General features: G+C 42.7%; 1 long non-coding RNA gene across 2 annotated transcripts; it reads right to left on the minus strand.

The window, feature by feature from the left end:
- Window positions 1–262: 262 nt before the first annotated feature.
- On the minus strand, window positions 263–10,151 carry LOC109944024 (uncharacterized). Of its 2 annotated transcripts, none has more exons than XR_002267275.3 (3): window positions 9,655–10,151; window positions 9,470–9,555; window positions 263–613 (listed from the first exon to the last, which is right to left on the minus strand). It is a non-coding gene; the product is annotated as an uncharacterized lncRNA (long non-coding RNA). The 2 variants fall into 2 exon arrangements; XR_002267274.2 differs by lacking the exon at window positions 263–613 and adding an exon at window positions 1,043–1,255.
- Window positions 10,152–19,487: the final 9,336 nt, after the last annotated feature.

Below are 19,487 nucleotides of genomic sequence, written 5' to 3' on the forward strand. Positions count from 1 at the left end.
TCATGAACATGAGTACTACTTATATTATCTCAAAGTTAATAAAGCTGCTATTATTTATTTAGTGGATCTAAATTAAGTATATGAACCTATGAGTACATACATCTCGACTAAACTCTAAATTCATTATAAACAACATTTAATTGTGAAATCACTCATCCAGTGTTTTCATCACTAACACGTGGTCTACCAAGTCCTGTCATTCTTCTTTCTAAATATAAATTCTAAAATAATTGTAAACAATTAACATACACCATAAGACTGATAATATTATACTAGTTCATTGCATATACTTAAAATCAATCGTTTGACAATTGTTCCTTATAAGCCACAGGTTCACCAAAACCTTTGTTTCGAAGCTTGGTAGTCATCGTGAACAGGAAAAGGTAGCATAGAAAGGCAAAAACTGACAGCATGAATAGGGTGGACGAAACATGTACTAATACTGCTACATATGGGGCTTAATTTAAAGTTATATGTCATGATGCATGCTCATCCTATTCGTCCTCACAATTCTTGCCAACATGTAGTGGCTTTCACATTCTATGGCGGTGGCAATCCTACTCACTCCATCATTGATCACTAGTCGCACTTTCATAGGGTTTAGTTCGTGTACCTGCAAAAAAATGCATTATAGTTGCGGGTTAGTGGTTAGCATCTTAAATTAAGCCATATTATAGTCCTTAGTATTAACCATATACTATTTGCACTTCTACTATCATGATTTGCTTATTCATTCTTAAGTTTTTCCAAAATAATTTGGACTCAAAATCCTTTTGAAGTCTATCAAAGGATTACTTTAATATCCATGCTAATGGGGGATCGCTCCGATACCATTCTGTGACAGCCCTCCCGAGTTATCGAGCCCACGTGCACCAATCCTTGCCCAGATGGCCTCAGATGGCTATGCACGTGTACCAGGTAACTTGACAAGGCTATCATGAGTTCAACAACTTGAACTCATCATCCCAAGGATCTCCCACCATACATGCATATTACAGTAATCACATTCGATACACACACTTCGGAGATAAGAGCGGAAGACTTTACAAAATATTCTTATCATTTCTAAAAATGAAGGTTATTACATAGGAAGAGTTACATTTATTACAAGTCCTAATATACTCAAAGTGCATAACTTACATACAAAACTAGGAAGGTAGAACCCTTCCAAAGCTCACACCTAAACCTAACTAATCCTCCTTCAAGACTAGAAGCATCTTCCAGCCACAGAGACACCTAGAACACTCCTGATTACCTGCAACAACATGGGTTCGAAAACCCTGAGTTCAAAGTGTGCTTTCACAAGTCTTACCCAACTAAGGAAAAATGACTCTCAAGGATATGCTGGTTAAATAGGAATCAAGAAAAAGGCTTTAGCATGAATCAACTTAGATACTTTTGCAGAAATAACTTATTAAATTAGTCCTTACTTTCAATAATCTAGTTGCATCTAGTCTAATTTTACCATCTCATCAATACAACATCATTTTTATTCATAATGTTTACATCCTGACCTAGGTTGCAGGTCAGAGATCCGGGGATATAACGGCGATCCGAATCGATTTACTCAGCTGAGGATCTCTAACCACACGACATATGTTTCTCGTAACTCTTGCATATGTCTACCATTCCCATGGATACTCCACTGCATGAACAGGTCCGCGCCACCCAAGAGCACACCACCCCTTTTAGGCGGTCCTTTGCCAGGAGGGTACATGCCACTCTCGCCATCTCTCCACTCCTAGTGTGCGATTGTATTTTCATGTATGGAATAGCCGGGTTCAAGCTTACCCTGTCCCATATCCAGGGCATGTGGCCAGTTAAGATAGTCCTTGATCATACAGGCCTACATACACATCCAATCCTTAATTAACCTGGGTGGAGCATCACCTGTTCCTAGGGCTGGGCAAAAAACCCGTAACCCGAAACCCGAACCCGAAATACCCGAACCCGAACCCGAAATACCCGAAACCCGAATTTTGTTCGGGAATTTCGGGTAGCAACTTGCAAAACCCGAAATTATTTCGGGTAATTCGGGTATCACAATCGGGTACCCGAAATACCCGAATTACCCGAACTTTCATGTGTCATGTACTCATGTCATGCTTATTTATTAATTTGTACATCTATAATTATGTGTAAGTGTGCATAACTTGTGATTGTAGATTGCTTGTGTTTTATATGTCCATGTATATCATTATTCAAACTATATTTTTATACTAATTTAATAGAGTTTATGTGTTTTTATGAAGCCAACACAATAGTTCGGGTAGTTCGGGAATACCCGAACCGAACCCGAAATTTCGGGTACCCGAATTTTCGGGTATTGAAAAACTCGTTGTAATTTCGGGTATCGATTCTCAAAACCCGAAATTTTAAAAACCCGAATTACCCGACCCGAAAATTTCGGGTAACCCGAACGCCCACCCCTACCTGTTCCTAGCCCAAGTCTCGAGTTAAGTACTTCCACCTTTAGGATTGTTTTGTGTTCCTAAAGATGAAAAGAGCATTATAGGGAACTTTGCAGTAAGATCCCACCATGCTCCCAACAAAAATATTCTTGCAGGTAGAAGCCATCCTTCCTCAGGATAACCCCTGAGCTAGGCATTATTGCATAAGACAACCTCTATCCACAAGATCTAAGCAGGCTAAGCATTTTTGTAAACAATATTTGATACTTCCAAAGAAGTATCTATAACAGCAATGGATATCAAGGTAATCGATGCATCAAATAGTTTCCAAGCAATTCCTATAAACTTAATGCACATTTCACTAGACTTAAGTGTATAAAAGTCTTTTTAAAAATACAAGTAAGGGGTGAATGCACCGGGGCTTGCTTTTGTTGCAGAGAAGAGGCTTCAGATCCCTCTATCCAATACCCAGTTAGATGGCTCCTCCACTTGATCAGCAGCCACTGGAGTAGACTCCTCCTTCAAACACCACTTCTTCTAGGTGTTTTACAAGTCAATTACAAATACATGTATGCTTATGTAATGATATGGAATGCAAACTCTCACAAGGAGAGGCGAGGAACATAAATATCACAAACTAAAACATATGACAACAATACACATATTTCTACCTAACTTAACACTTGATAAAAGTGACCAAATTGAACTTGCTTAGGTAAACCTAGAGAACTAATCCATCTTAGTTATTATCCAAAAGCTTAAAACTCTTTAAGCAACTTTATCACTTCACTAAACTACTAGGTGTCCTCATTTCATAGGTGAAGTCCTTTTTCTTTTTAGGGCAATAATTAGCTTGCTAAGCAAATCATATTTAAATAGTCCAATTTTTTCCAAGGGTTCAACTTCTGATAACAAGCTTCTCCAAAAAAAATCATGATTTTTGGTGCTCAACTCTTATTTCTAAAATTCCAATAGTCCTTCGAAGATCACCCTTAATTCACTTAATATTTACTGACATCTCTAAAAATCCTACAACCAACTTCACCAGAGATCTTGATTTAACACATCCAATAAAATTTGTCCCATTGATTTATCAATTTTCTTCTATTTTTGGCACTATTTACAAACTCACGGATAAAAGAAAAGGTAAAGCGGTGAACAGTTCTGGGCCAAAAGCAATCCAACCGGCCCAGAACCCGACCAAACCGGCATGTGGTCGATGGCCCGCGCGCCCACACTGGCGTCTTTGCAAAAAGGACCCCGTGTTCTGACTAAACCTGTATCGACCCGATCCACTATTTATTTGTCTCGCTGACAGTTTCACTTAGGTCCCTCGACTATCTTTCTTTTGCAAAACCTTAACCCCGACCCCGCTGCGTACAACTCTGACGAGCCTCCGCTCGATCGGCCATGGCAACTCGTCACAGACGACTGCGACGACGCTATCGCGACCCCAAATCTATGGCAAGTTCAGGCACACGCTTAATTTTCCCGTGGGAACCCGAGGACAACACTATCTAGGACAGCGACCGAAAGCTTAGGCTGGCGAGCCCGATCACGCGCGCGGCCACCGTATGGTAGAGTTTAAATTCGAGACACATGGAGCACCAGGGACTCACCAAGACTTTGGCGCTCGTGTGAAGACGGCTGGTGTCAGCATCACTGGCGGTCCGTGCACTGAGCGGGAGAAAGGAGAACCAGGGCCGGTGGAGGTGGGACCCAGAAGACGCAGCCACAGAGTGATTAGGCCTAATGTCAGGATTGGTGGACCTGAGTGGAGTAGTTAACTAGAGATTATGCTTGTCTTGTAAAAGGGGAAAGAGAGTGGAGATATATATATACTCCTGTAAGCGGCTGGAAACGGTGACGAACCTGGAGAGAACTCTGTTCTGAACTCTGAAATAACACGAAGCATACAGGGTTCAGGAGAATACCGGCTGTTGTCTAACATTTGGTATTCGGAGCCGACTCTGGAGCACCACCACGAATATTGGACGAGATTCCAGGCGAGGGCGAGTGAGATGGCGCCGGCGAAGACGGAGGATCCATTGGCGCAGTTGTTGGCGAAGATTGAAGAGGGAAACAGGGAGACTCATCGGCGGATGGAGTTGATGCAGGGCGCTCTGGGGAACATGGAGACAGTGGTGAAGGGCGTGATGTCGGAGCAGGGAGATCTGCAGAAGTGGAGGCCGGAGGTCGAGTCGAAGATGAAGGAGATTGCAGACACCATGCGGGGAATCCAAATCCAGGTGGAGAAGTTTGAGAAGAGGCCGGTGGGAGTGCCAACCAGTTTTGGCGAGACTGGTGGAGGCAGTAAAGTGGAAGCTCTATCATCTGAACCTCCGATGGTGGATTCTGCGAGTGGAGTAAACCAGCTTCGACGCCCCGATCCGAATCGGCGTCCAGGCATGGAAGGAGGGCGAAATTTTACCAACTATGGAGGTATGAACCAAGCCTGGTCCCAAACTCCTTTTCGTTATGATCCAGTAGATAGAAATTCGCCTGGAGGGTGGTCACAAGGGTCAGGATCATTGGTGCCCAACATGGATTTTCCAGTTTTTGATGGGAGTAATCCGAAGCTGTGGAAGACTCGATGTGAGACCTATTTTGAGTTCTATCTGGTAGCCAGGGAGATGTGGATCAGAATGGCCGTGATGCATTTTGAAGGATCGGCAATATTTTGGTTACAGTCTGTGGAGCATCACCTGAGGCATATGAGTTGGGAGGAGTTTTGCTCTAACCTGATTAACCGTTTCGGAAGAGATCAACATGGATTGTTGATTAGGCAGTTCTATCATATTTATCAGACTGGGTCTGTAAGTGAATATGTTGAACAGTTTGATGTGTTACTTCATCAACTGCTAGCTCATGAAGGACAACTTACGTCGGCTATGATCACAGCACGCTTTGTGGATGGCTTGAAGGATGAGGTGAGGGCTGTGGTGGCCATGCAGAGACCTAACAATCTCGATACAGCTTGTTCCCTAGCTTTATTACATGAGGATGTGTGGACAGGTAGAAGAGAGGGTAGGAGAATTGAGAACCAGGGAATGTCCAAAGGTTACCAAAAGAATTCCGTAGTGGCTGGTAGTTCAGTTCCAGTGGTGAGCCATAGAGGATTACCCCAAAGTGATGAGAGGCGAAGAGCAAATAGTAGTTACAGAGCTGAGGATAGTAAACTTGCTGCTCTCAAGGCTTATCGAAGAGCAAAGGGGTTGTGTTTCAAGTGCGGAGAAAGATGGAACCCAAATCATACATGTTCCAGTAGTGTGCCATTACATGTTGTGGAAGAAATGTGGGCGATTACCTCTCAGGCGGTAGGAGAAATTGAAGTCGATGGAAGTGAGAGTCAGGTGGCACCAGAGGATGAGGAGGTGGTGTTAGCTGTATCAATAGCAGCTGCGAGTGGCAGTGAAACCAACAAAACTATCAGGTTGTGGGCTTCAATACACCACAAACAGATGTTGGTGCTGGTGGATTCTGGAAGTTCAGCTAGTTTTATGAGTCTGCATTTGATGGGAGATGTCAAGAATGTACAACAATTGCCTAAACCTTTACCAGTTAAAGTGGCTGATGGTAGGAAACTGTGGTGTGACTGCTGGGCACCCCAGTGTCCTTGGTTGTGTGGGGGTATTACTTTTCATACAGATTTCAAATTCTTACCCCTGAGTGGCTATGATATTATTTTGGGAATGGATTGGCTGGAAGGTTATAGTCCCATGTCTGTGTACTGGGCAGAAAAGAAGTTAGAATTCTGTCATCAAGGGCAGACAGTGCAGCTGCAAGGAATTCAACCAAAACTAGATTCCTGTATTCCTTTGTCTGACAAGCAGTTGAGGGGTCTGTTAAGTAAAGAGGCTGTGGAACACATGTTTGAGCTCAGACCAACAGAAGCATTGGAGGGTAGTGCAATACCAGAGCAGATATCCAAACTGTTGGAGCACTATCAGGAGTTATTTCTGCCGCCACAAGGATTGCCTCCAAAAAGAATGTATGACCACTCCATACCTCTGCTACCAGGAGCCACACCTTTCAGGCTTCGACCCTATAGATACACCCCACAACAGAAGGATGAAATTGAAAAACAGATAAAGGAGATGCTGAGTAATGGAATTATACAACAAAGTTCAAGCCCTTTCTCATCACCTGTGCTGCTTGTCAAGAAGAAAGATGGTGAATGGAGATTATGTGTGGATTACAGGAAGTTAAATGCTTATACGGTGAAAAACAAGTTTCCTATGCCAGTTTTTGATGAGATAACTGATGAGTTGAGTGGGGCAGCTATCTTTACCAAATTGGACCACAGAGCGGGTTATCACCAAATCCGAATTCAGGAGGGAGAGGAGTTCAAAACGGCATTTCAGACCCATAATGGACATTATGAGTATAAGGTGATGCCATTCGGACTTACAGGAGCTCCTGCCACATTTCAAGACTTTATGAACCATATTTTGAGTCCATTATTGAGGCAATGTGTTGTGGTTTTTCTTGATGACATATTGGTGTATAGTGACACATTGGAGAGACATATTGAACATCTGGAGCAGGTGTTCCGTATTTTGCAGCAGAATCAGCTGAAGCTTAAATTGTCAAAATGCAAGTTCGCCCAAGATAAACTGGAGTTTTTGGGACATATGATCAGTGCTAATGGAATAGCAACTGATCCCAGCAAGGTAGCAGTGATTAAAGATTGGCCTATACCTTCTAGTGTCAAGGAGATCCGTAGTTTTTTGGGAATTGCTGGGTATTATCGAAGATTTGTGGCTGGTTTCGGTATAATCTGCAAACCTTTGACTAACCTGTTGAAAAAGGATCAACTCTTTGTGTGGACTAGTAGTACCCAACAGGCTTTTGATGCACTGAAAGAGGCCCTCATTCATGCTCCAGTTTTGGCTATACCGAATTTTACCAAAGAGTTTGTTATTGAAACTGATGCAAGCGGAGTTGGAATTGGAGCTGTGTTACAACAGGAGGGGCACCCGATTGCTTTCATTAGTAAAGCATTGGGACAAAAAAATTTGGGACTATCAACTTATGAGAAGGAATGCCTTGCTATTTTGTTTGCAATAGAACACTGGAGACCTTATCTGCAACATGCTGCCTTTGTCATCAAAACAGACCAGCAGAGCCTCATTCATCTAGATGATCAGAGGGTAACTACTCCTTGGCAGCAAAAAGCATTAACCAAGCTTATGGGGTTGAATTTCACTATTGTTTATAAAAAAGGAGTAGAGAACAAGGTGGCTGATGCTTTATCCAGACGACCAAATCTGCACTATGATGATATAACCTTGCAGCTACATGCTTTGGCCACTTCCTCTGTAGTACCAAGTTGGTTGGCTGAGGTTACCAAAGGGTATGAGTCTGATGAACAAGCTAACAAGTTGTTGCAATCTCTGGCTACTGGACATTCCATGGACCCTTTCACGTTGACAGCTGGGATTATTCGACATAAAGGCAGAGTGTGGCTGGGACATGATTCTGCATTACAGTTGAAGGTGATGACCGCCCTTCATGACAGTGCAGTCGGGGGTCACTCAGGTTTCCCAGTTACCTATCGACGTATTAAGTCTGTGTTCAGTTGGCCTGGAATGAAAAGTCAAATTAAGGAGTTTGTGAGTACTTGTTCTGTTTGTCTCCAGGCAAAACCAGATAGAAGCCGCTATCCTGGTTTATTGTTACCCTTGCCTATACCAGAGCATGCTTGGCAGGTGGTGACCATGGATTTCATTTCAGGTCTACCTACATCTCATCGGTATAATTGTATCATGGTAGTGGTGGATAAGTTTTCAAAGTATGCTCATTTTCTGGCATTGGCCCATCCATTTACAGCTCTGACCGTGGCCAAGCTATATTTTTCCGAAGTATACAAACTCCATGGATTACCTTCTTCCATTGTTTCAGACAGAGATCCTATCTTTACAAGTAAACTTTGGCAAGAGTTGTTCCGGCTTGCTGGTACCAAACTGTGTTTGAGTAGTGCTTATCATCCACAGTCCGATGGGCAAACTGAGCGTGTGAACCAATGTGTGGAAGCTTATCTCAGATGCTTTGTCCATGCCTGTCCTCGACAATGGTATTCGTGGTTGTCACTTGCGGAATTTTGGTATAACACCAGTTACCATACGTCTCTTGGTAAATCCCCATTTGAGGTCCTTTATGGTCACACGCCTTCTCAATTGGGACTCGAACCAACAGAGCAGTGCTCAGTACCTGATTTATCGACTTGGCTGCAGACTAGACAACTTATGCTTCAACAAGTTAAGCTTCATCTGCAACGTGCCCAGGATCGGATGAAAAAACAGGCAGACAAAGGGAGGGTGGAGAGAGTTTTTGCGGTGGGAGACAAGGTATTCCTGAAGCTACAGCCATATTGCCAGAAAACAGTTGAAGATCGTGCTGTTCAAAAGCTTGCTTTTCGGTTCTTCGGACCTTTTGAAATCATTCGTCAAGTGAATAGTGTTGCTTATGAACTGGCGTTACCAGCGGGCAGTTCTGTTCACCCTGTGTTTCATGTCTCACAGTTAAAGTCGGCAGTGGGAGCTCGTACGCCAGTATGTGACTCAGTTCCAGATTTGTCCACAGGGTTGCAGGTACCTGAGGAGGTGTTAAACTCTCGCTTGTATAAAAAAGGCAACAAGGTGGTCACACAATTGCTGGTCAAGTGGTCGGGCTGGCCAGATTCTCTAGCAACTTGGGAAGATGAACAGGCTATCAAACAACGCTTTCCTATGGCACCAGCTTGGGGTCAAGCTGCTACTGAAGGAGGAGGGGATGTCAGCATCACTGGCGGTCCGTGCACTGAGCGGGAGAAAGGAGAACCAGGGCCGGTGGAGGTGGGACCCAGAAGACGCAGCCACAGAGTGATTAGGCCTAATGTCAGGATTGGTGGACCTGAGTGGAGTAGTTAACTAGAGATTATGCTTGTCTTGTAAAAGGGGAAAGAGAGTGGAGATATATATATACTCCTGTAAGCGGCTGGAAACGGTGACGAACCTGGAGAGAACTCTGTTCTGAACTCTGAAATAACACGAAGCATACAGGGTTCAGGAGAATACCGGCTGTTGTCTAACAGCTGGAGAAAGCGCGAGTTGCTCGGCCAGCGTGGAGGCTGTCCGCAGTGCTAGATCACGACGGCACGACCCTGTTCCGGTCAGCATATGGTAGTAGCGTTAGGAGCATCAACTTGGTGAGATTCACTATCACATGGTGATCACAGAACACACATAAAATGGACCGGTACCTTCTTGAATCGCTCCGGCCACGGCAAGGCGGCAAACTGACCGGAGTGGTCACCACAACAACAGTTGATGGTGTGCCCAGCCTCTGTACAGACCAAATTTTGGTGGCTAGGGAGGAAGCTGTGTAGACTTAAGAACATCAGGAACACCTCGCATATGCAAAGAGTCTTGGCTGGAATTTAAGGGCAGTGAGGAGCTCCAAAATAACTAGCCCCAAATTACAGAATATGTAAGCAAGGGAAAGGGGTGTGTCAGTGAGCGTATCTAGTCCATGGGGAAGTGAGCGTATCTAGTCCATGGGGAGAAGGGTTCTGGGACAGGCAAACCTAGGATGCAGAGAGGGTTATACCAGCAGTACACAAGGACTGCACACTCAAACAGTGAACTTTGACTAGAATTTGAGGGCAAGGAAGAAATCTTCACTGAATACGGCAGCCCAAGGTACTGATTATAGGGGGCAGATGCAGTGGTTCTTGAGCTGGCCAGAACACAGCAAAGGAGAGCTCCAAGGGCGCCAACACAACATGAGGTATACACGTGGTGCTGCTCTTTTGACCCACGCCAGCACTCAAACCCAGCCAAGGCACTGAACTTGGATTGTTTCATAAATATAGCACACAAATATCCAATTTGTCTAGGAATAAGGACAAGAGAAATAGCAGTGCCCATGCTTGATATTTTTTTCCAGGGGTGAGGCCTCTAGACTTTAGTTATGTGCTACATCCATATCTCAACCTTTACAGTCGAGTGAAACAGCCCAGAACACTGAATTTAGTATGCCTCACACCACCAAAATATCAGCTTTGTCTCAGCTGCAGACAAGAGAAGGCAGCTGAGAACCTATTGGTGGATAAACACTAAAGGGTCCATAGTGTGATATTTTGCAGGGGTGAGGCCACTATAATGTTTGTTGTCCAGTTCATTCTTATCTCAATCCCAGCACACAAGTATCACCTTTGTTCCCCTACTGTAGACAACAAACAAAACTAATAATTACTCACTGTTCACTGCTTCACAACAGTCCAAACTAGATATTTTTAGAGGAGAAAAGCTCCTAGCGCACGAACTATGCACTTCCTCCGTATCTCCATCTCTATCTCAATCCCTACCACCAGATGAAACTCAGCATGGAGAGAAGATATTTTATGCACCTTAGTCTGTTCCAGATTCAGTTATCTGAACCATTTACACCACTACCTCTAAAACAGTACAACCTTGATATTTTCTGTAGGGAGTTGAGGTCTCTAAAACCTTGGTTATGTAATTCATCCATGTATTCATCCCAACGCACAAGCAAAGCACAGGGAGAGAGGTGATCTTCTTTAATGATCACATTAAACACTGAATCCAACTTCATCTATCCTACTGCTCCATTCGTTTCCTCCATATTCATTCCCTGGCATCTCACAGTTCCCCTCACAACAGACCTACCATGCTTAGTAGAAATTATTCTCTAAATATAGCTCTACCAACTTGGGATAGCAACCCATAACTGAAAACATATAGAACACAAGTTATGGTACCCCAAGGTATAGCAAAACCACTGAAATGTCGAATTCCAAATGTCTGAAACAGCATAACACCCACCTGACAGCCTAACTTGGAATCCACTTTCCTCCAAATTCTCAGTGACAACAGGCTGATTTTGGTTCACAGAATTTGCTCACTTAACAGAACTCTACAAGTTTGTTGCAGTAGACTACGTCCAGATTCCCATAATTCAAGAGTTATGGTGCTCCAAAGTTGGGCAAACCTCACTGAAACACAGTTTCAGTTTAACTGAAACAACCCTACAAAGTCTGACAGAGAGAGTTTGAGGGTATTTTACTCCCAAATTCATATAGCACCAAACCAACATCACTTAGGAGAATTTGTTCTCCTATATAAGGCCTTTCAGTTTGCTAGAAATTCCTAACACAAATCTCCTTGGTTTAATTACCATAGAGCTCCAAAGGTGGGTAAAACTCACTAAAACTGCTAGCAACAGTCAACTAAATCAACATCTCTCCATCCTGACAGCACAACTTGGAACAACTTTTTCTCCTAGGTTTATGTGGAACCAAGTCCACCTCACTATATAAAACTTGTTCACTGTACTCTGTTCTTCAGGTTTACTATAGAAAATTTAGCCCAAAACCAAATGGATTAGCCACAAATGAGCTCCAAACTAAGAAATCCTGCTGCAATTCAGTTCTCAGAACTGAATAAAAATTCAGTTATGGCCAGCCTGACAGTCCAAATTTGAGTAACCTTTAATCACATTTTTTGTGTAGACTCAAGTCAAACTCACCTGAAAGAACTTGCTCACCATCTTATAGGCTTCATTTCCTCTACAAACACCATAGCATAAAACCTTATAGAACAACCACAAATGAGCTCCAAAACAGCCATCAACACTGAATTCCAGATTCAGCTACTATTCACAATCTGAAAATTTAGAAACACATCAGCACCACTTTGAACCACTCTTCTTCCTGGGTTCCAAATGCTTCTAGGGCAAGTTGCTTAATAAAGTTTATACTCCTATAGTTCCTCTACAATTTTGATATAGTGACCACTAACTAGCACCTCTTGGATTCCAAACTACAATCGCCCAAATTTGCTCCAAATGCTGAAATTCAGACTCTGAATTCAAGTCTGAAATCAACAATTTCTGACAGCTTTATTTTGGAGCAGTTTTACTCCAAGTTCCAAATAGCTTTAGAGCTAGGTGACTTAACCAAACTTATACTCCTCATGCATCTCTATAACTTTGTTATAATGATCATCTTCAAAATGGTTCTAGATCAGAAGTTACAAGGTTCCAAAGTTGACTAGTTTATATTATTTTCAGCAATTCCAAAATGAACCCAAAACTGAATTTTTGTACTTAACTCCAAATTCTTCCACACAACTTGGGAATCTCCAAATAAGAAAGTTATCCACTTTTCCAAGCTCTACAACTTTGGTATATGAACTTTTAACCAGTCCTTTCTAGATTTTAAATTCCACTTTTGGGCTAGTTTAGGGTTTCAAATGTGACTCCTTAATCTCAAATCTCACTCTAGTATATGAAGCTCATGTCCAATGTGTCCTCGGTTTAGGAGTTGTTTTTTTATCCACAATTCCAGGCACGGTTTTTAAATCTCACTTAAGGCTTTTAAGGTTAATCTAGTTCCTCAATTAATTCTTCCACTTAACTCACCTTTGAAAGCAAAGTTGCTCTAGGTCCTAAGTCTTACCTTTAATAATTTAAATTCTAAGCCAACTTATTACTTGCTCAAGCAACGACTTCACTTCCCATCTCTTAAGCAAAGTTCTTAATCTGAGCCCTATACTCTTATACACAACGCCACATTCATTGAAATTTTTTGACCTAGTGAATGCATTCTAGGTGTATCAAGTAGTTAATGTAAGTGCAGATGATGACATGACAAGGTTTTAGTTATCGTAACACCAGGGGTGTTACAGCGAGGCCGAGGACAGTGGCTCCAGCGACGACATGGGAGAGTGAAAAGTGAGGAAGGGAGAGAGAGGGAGGGAGCTCGGTGAGGGGAAGGGAGCTACGACAGGGGCTGACTTTTATAGAGGGAGGAGAGGGAGAGCCGAGGAGAGAGAGGGTCCGCGAGGAGAGGGAGAGTGGTGGCCATTAATGGCGGCCATTTCTCCATCAATGGAGAATGAGTGGGGGAGAGGAAGAGGGAGGGGTGCGGCAGCGGTTCCGGGTCCGGCGCGGGTGGCTCGGTCGGGGAGGAGAGGCGGCGCGGGCGCGGTTGGAGGAAGGGGAAGGGGGCGGGTGGGTCCCTCCTGTAAGTTGGAGAGAGGAGGGGCCGAGGGGGAGTGGCGGTTGGGCCTATATGGGCCAAATCCGGCTGATTCGCTAGGGTTTCGTTTTTTTATAACCCATAAAAATATAAATAAATATATTTTTAAATACTTCAAAAATCATAATAATTATACCAAAATTATTTATAACTGAAATACTTTTTTGGACCAAATTTCCTATTTAATTAAATGGGTTTCACATAAAAGGGATTTTATAAAATCAGCAATCAATTATGAACAAACAAAAAATCATTCTCTAAAGACAGATGAGATCAAACACTTGATTTAAATTTTTACTTTATTCACTACTAGGTTTTAAATAACTATTAATGTATTATTTTAAATTTACGGATTTGAGGTGTTACACCAGTGATATTCAAATGTCATTGGTTTGACCCTGAAGTGACGAGATGGACACGTTCTAATCTTGGGATAGTTGAAATTCGACATGATTCCACCTTACCAAGAGACGATGTCTATATCGTGGCACAATATGCCACACAAGTGTATTATCTCCCATATGTGTGCCAAACGAAAGAACATCTTAAGGGTTGGGATGTTGTGTATAAGGTATCACCATCACGATAAATTACCTGTTCGAAACGATGAAGATTATAACTTAGACCCGGACATATATGACGGAGAGTTCTTCCAAGAAGATGGGCTAGAAGGGCGATTTGAAATAGACTTAACGAAGCTATCGGAATGGAAGTAGATATTGAAATGGTTGTTGATGATGAGGATGATGAGGTGCAAAATGAGAATGACTTAGAAATACTTGAAGGCAATGACATTAATGACGAACTTGCGCCTTGAGATGTGTTGACTATGAAATGGTTGATAGTGATGATGAGACTTATGATCCGGCTAACCCCGACACATATGAAGATTATTTTTAATGGATGTAATGATATTTTTTATTTTGTACCTGTTTCTAAATATATCTTTTTTATATGTGCTTAATTTCTTACTTTTAATTGCAGGTTGTTTGACAAAGATGGTGGGCGGTGGGATGAGGACGAGGAGGGGGAGGGGGAGGGGGAGGAGGGCACCCATAGGATGACAAAGGAGGCACAACAGGACAACGACGTCCAACAGTAGGTGGAGCAGTAGTCCACTGTTGATGCGACGTAGCAGGACGACGACGACGCTTAGCAGGACGCCTCAGGTTCTGGTGCCTCAGGTTCGAGGAACGTCTACTTGCGAGGTCCCGCGAGTCTCCCTCAGCGTCCCATACTTCGTGACAGGCGACCGTTGATTCGAACCAATGGGGAGAGGCATGTAACTTTAGATGTTCTCGCTGCTTGTTCATATTAAGTGTTCAAATTCATAATATAAACTAATACTTTTTATTTATCACTTGGACATGTCTTGGAAGGTTGTGGAGAATGCAGGGGTCACAGCCGCAATCCTAATGGCATCATCGGTCTTCTATGCAGGGAACACTTCCCTGGACTGGTTGAGTACGCCGAAGTGACGGGACCAGCCTACACCTTCGACCACTACGCCGTCGCCCCCGATGCAGTAGATTGGGATGGCAGGGAATTCAACAACAAGGCGGAGCGGGTGAAGCAAGAGCTATGAGTAAGTCTTACTATATTGTAAAATATGTTGCATTCATTGCACATTCTTGAAATAATGAAGGGATACATCATCTTTGTATGCAGTATTTCTTTAGATGCGAGGCTAGATACGAGGCCAGGGCAGATGTGGTGGCCACCACGAGTTATAAGAAGCTCGTCATGGACATGCACTACGAGGCGCAAATCCAGGCCATCGTCAGCTACCACAGCTCTGTCCTTGGGGAGAAGGTGACCAAGCAGGACGTCTGAACCATGTCGTTGACTAGGGACCAGTACTTGCAGGTAAATACATAACTTTAATATCCGTGACAAAATTTGCTTAATTTTATCTTCTGATATGTAGTGTACTTGTTTTATTTTGTAGATGATTTCTTATTGGTGTGCCACGCATCCTCAGTGCTGGGAGCAGATGGTGGATAGGTGGTGCTCGCCTGAGTGGGACGAGACGCAAAATGCTAGCCAGGAACAAAGTCTGATGATGCAAGATCCCTCCGACCACCAAGGCAGCTGCAGCCTCGGTAAATATGCAGAAGCATGGGTACGCCCTCTTTTTATTTAGGTATATAACACTAGATTAGACATGATTTCTAACTATCTCGTTGGTTTTCTTGAAGTTAGCATCACATGATGGCCAACCTTGCTCCATCTTCTCGGCGTATGCTATGGCCCACAAGGGCAAGGCGACGCCCGACGTCACCTACAACCCGGACGACGGGCCCAAGGCGTATAGCAACCCCACCGTCTACAGCCGCCTAAGTGAGTACACTGCCATGACACAGGAGGTCCATGGGCTAGATTACGATCTGAGCACTAAGGACATCCGCGGAGATGTCCTCATGAGGGTCGAAGGAGGCAAGAGCCATAGGCGGTACTAGATTGCCGACGGGGCAATCGATTCATCGTCCACTCCCACTCTGTCTTAGGTGTGAGCAAGGACCACGAGCTCAAGCCCAGCCATACGACCTCGGCAGGACAACTCACATCATTGCATACAACAACTCTAGGTTAGAGCTTCTGTAACTCGTCATTCCTTGAGTTATATACCTTCTCTTTGAGTTATTATAACATTAGGGTGAAATATTACAGGCCCAACTAGAAGAAGAGAGGAGGTAACAACAGGAGATGGAGGCGAGGATGATGGCGGAGCAGGAGGCCCGCTTGGCAGATCAGGAGAGGATGGCGGAGATGTTCTAGTACATGTAGAGCCTTGGCGCCACACATGGTTTTGCTCTACCACGTCCGTTGTTCCCTCCAGTTGACCCTGCTCAGTTCTATACTCTTGTGAGTATCAACATTCTAGTTCTGCAAGATATATATTCATTTGGTATAACAGATGCAATCTCTTCTTTGTGTAGGGACAATCTGGGGCAGCATCCAACAACCCTTATTGATCGTCCAGCCCATCGCCGCACCAGTCTAGTCGCCCACCTCGCTGATGTTCTTCTAAACTTAGTTGTGAGACATGTTTATGCCATATATTGGATGTTTGTGGACTTATTTATGTCAGTACTTATTAGTGTGGTGAACTATTTTGTGGTACTTGTGACTTTGTGATGTATGTGAAGAAACATGTGATCTTTGTGAGCTATGTCGTGTGTTTGATGTATGTGATGATTATGTGATATCTGTGATGTATATGTGATGATTATATGATATATATTTTGTTTGTTTGGATGGAATAGCAAAAACAAATAAAAAAGGGGTAATTCTGGTCAATTTGTAGCAATCGGCAAAGAGGTTCTTTGCCGAGTGTCAATGTCATAGCACTCGACAAAGAATGCACACCTGAGCACCGGTAAAGCTTCTTTGCCAAGTGTTGTGGCCTCGGCACTAGGCAAAGAAGCAACCTTTGCCGAGTGCCTCCTAGTGCACTTGGAAAGGAACTGACAAAGGGGTCATTGGTGATCCCTTTGTCGAGTGCTAGCACAGTGGGCACTCGACAAAGAGGGAGCCTTTGCCGAGTGCCACCTAATAAGCTCGACAAAGGAAATGGTAAAGGGGCCCACGAAGGCTTCTTTGCCGAGTGTCAGCACAGTGGACACTCGGTAAAGATTGAGCCTTTGCCGAGTGTCACTCAGTGGGCACTTGGCACAGGCTCCGTCGCCGTCACCTGGCGCCGTGATGGTGGCATTTCTTTGCCGAGTACCGAGTGGCACTCGACAAATTCTTTGCCGAGTGCCCGATAGAAAGTACTCGGCAAAGAAGCCGTTGCCGATGTACAATTCACCGAGCCTTCTTTGCCGAGTGTGACACTCGGCAAAGCCTTCGTCGAGTGTTTTCCAGGCTTTGCCGAGTGCTTCAGACACTCAGCAAAGTTGTTTTCGGTAGTGACTCTTAACCAGTAACCGTGGATATCAACTTGATCACAATGTGGCAGTCGTCGCAAATGCGCAAATTCTTCATGATGTGTTCTTGTTAGCCTTTATTTAAAACAGAAAAAAGTACTACCTCCATTCTCAAATATTTACCGCCCGCTAGTTCATTTTTGAACTAAGCCACGACAAATAAAAAGAACGGAGGGAGTACTTCTTTCATTAATACTACCAGTGGGATGTGCTTGCAGCATGGTCAATGTGGGCTTTTGGACCTGACAAGAAGGTGATATGCCATAAAATGTTGTCTGATATGATTTTATTTTGCAACCTTGGTTATTCTTTATTACTTCTCAACATCTTTGGAGATCAATGAACCCACTGTGCTTCTAACCCTCAGTCAATCTCAGTGCTTGTTTTTGCAGTTGACTTTGATTTGTTCCTATTACATGAATTATCCAACAATTCATCAGCCTTTTCATTTGGTCAACACTATTTTTCCATTAGTTGTATTTCCATCTAAGAAGGACAAACCTGATGTGGTGGCGAGAGCTGTCCTAGAGCCACCAGGTCACGGGTTCGAAGCGTTCACTCTGTATTTGCGGAGAGATGGCTTGCCTCAGTTTATCCCTTCCCAAGACCTCCTTATGTGGGATTCTCTGGCACTAGGTCTGTCATTTCCATTTCCATTTATTGAGTACTTGAGTACATTTTACTTGATATGCAGGGTCCTAACATTGTTTTGGATGACACACTTTCAATTGAGGTCGATAAGAACTTGCTCAATGCAGTAAAATATTCAATTGTTCAAAGGTAGGGCTCTACACTCTTTAGTTAATTTAGTCCATTTGGAATCCTTTACATTGCCTTTTTAACCAGTTTATTTATCAACCTATACATAGGTTCCAGTGGGGTGCTAGAGAAGGTCCTTTGTGTGATGGACCAATTAAGAATGTAAAATTCAAGACATTAAATGCAAACATAGCTCTAGAACCATTGCACCGTGATGGTGGTCAGATAATTCCCATAGCACATCATGTTGTCTACTCGAACATTCCTTATGGCTAATCCTCGCCTTATGGAACCTATATATTATGTTGAAGGAAACTCATATCGAATTAACATTTCTAAAAATGTACAAAAGTAACTTGACTGTATTATGAAGAAAATTAGATTAAATAGACAATTGTGCTTATGTTTATTTTATACTCAATGATCTGAATATCTAAACTATGATGATCTACAAAGGATCGTTCTTGGATTTTGTCATTAAATTTTCTTGTTAAATCTTATATAATACACTATGGTTTTATGGAATCAATTTGTTGTATTTGAGATGTTGATTAGTATTCGCTACATATTTATCATTGTTTTATTTTTTTATCAATGACAAAGCACGGGTATAATTTTATATATTTTTTGAGGTTTGTAAACATCCACTTTTTAGTGATGCTAACAAAAATATAGAATAAGAAATAGTATTTTCCATATTATAATATTTTATTATATTAATTCTGTAGCAACTCACTGTACATATACCTAGTCAATAACAATATATGGTTTGTATCTGACGTGATCGTGGCGTGGGTAACCTTTTGTGCCCTACTGCCCTCGAACCAGCAATATAGCAAGCAAACATTGCAAGGGAGAACCTTCTCGAGTTCACTAGTAACTGCCTCGTGCCCTGTGTGAGTCTTTGATTCATTTGCAATGTTAAAAGGTGTTCCTTTAGATATGTAGGAACAATAGAATATATAGATGTATATATATAGAAGTGGTAGAATTATTGAAAGAGATAATTGTCTTTAGTAGTAGAACATTTCAGTCTACAAATTGTTGGAGACTTGTTATCAAATGCTATGAATTAAGAACAAGGCAACATAAAATGTTAAATATTAACGTCCTTCGTCCACGAAGCATTATTCCCTTGAGGATAATGAACCTTGGACGAAGGTTGATGAGAATATAATTACGAAGGTTAAGTCTTCGTAATTGAATTTTAATAGATTGTATAAAATAACATAAAATAAAGGGTATCAAAGGTAAATGAATCATAAACGAATCATATTATATTTACTTAATATATTGAATCATTGAATATAGTTATACCTCTGCCTTGGCAAAGATTGGTTCTCG

Source organism: Zea mays, chromosome 2, assembly GCF_902167145.1.
Source record: "Zea mays cultivar B73 chromosome 2, Zm-B73-REFERENCE-NAM-5.0, whole genome shotgun sequence".
Lineage (NCBI taxonomy): Eukaryota > Viridiplantae > Streptophyta > Magnoliopsida > Poales > Poaceae > Zea > Zea mays.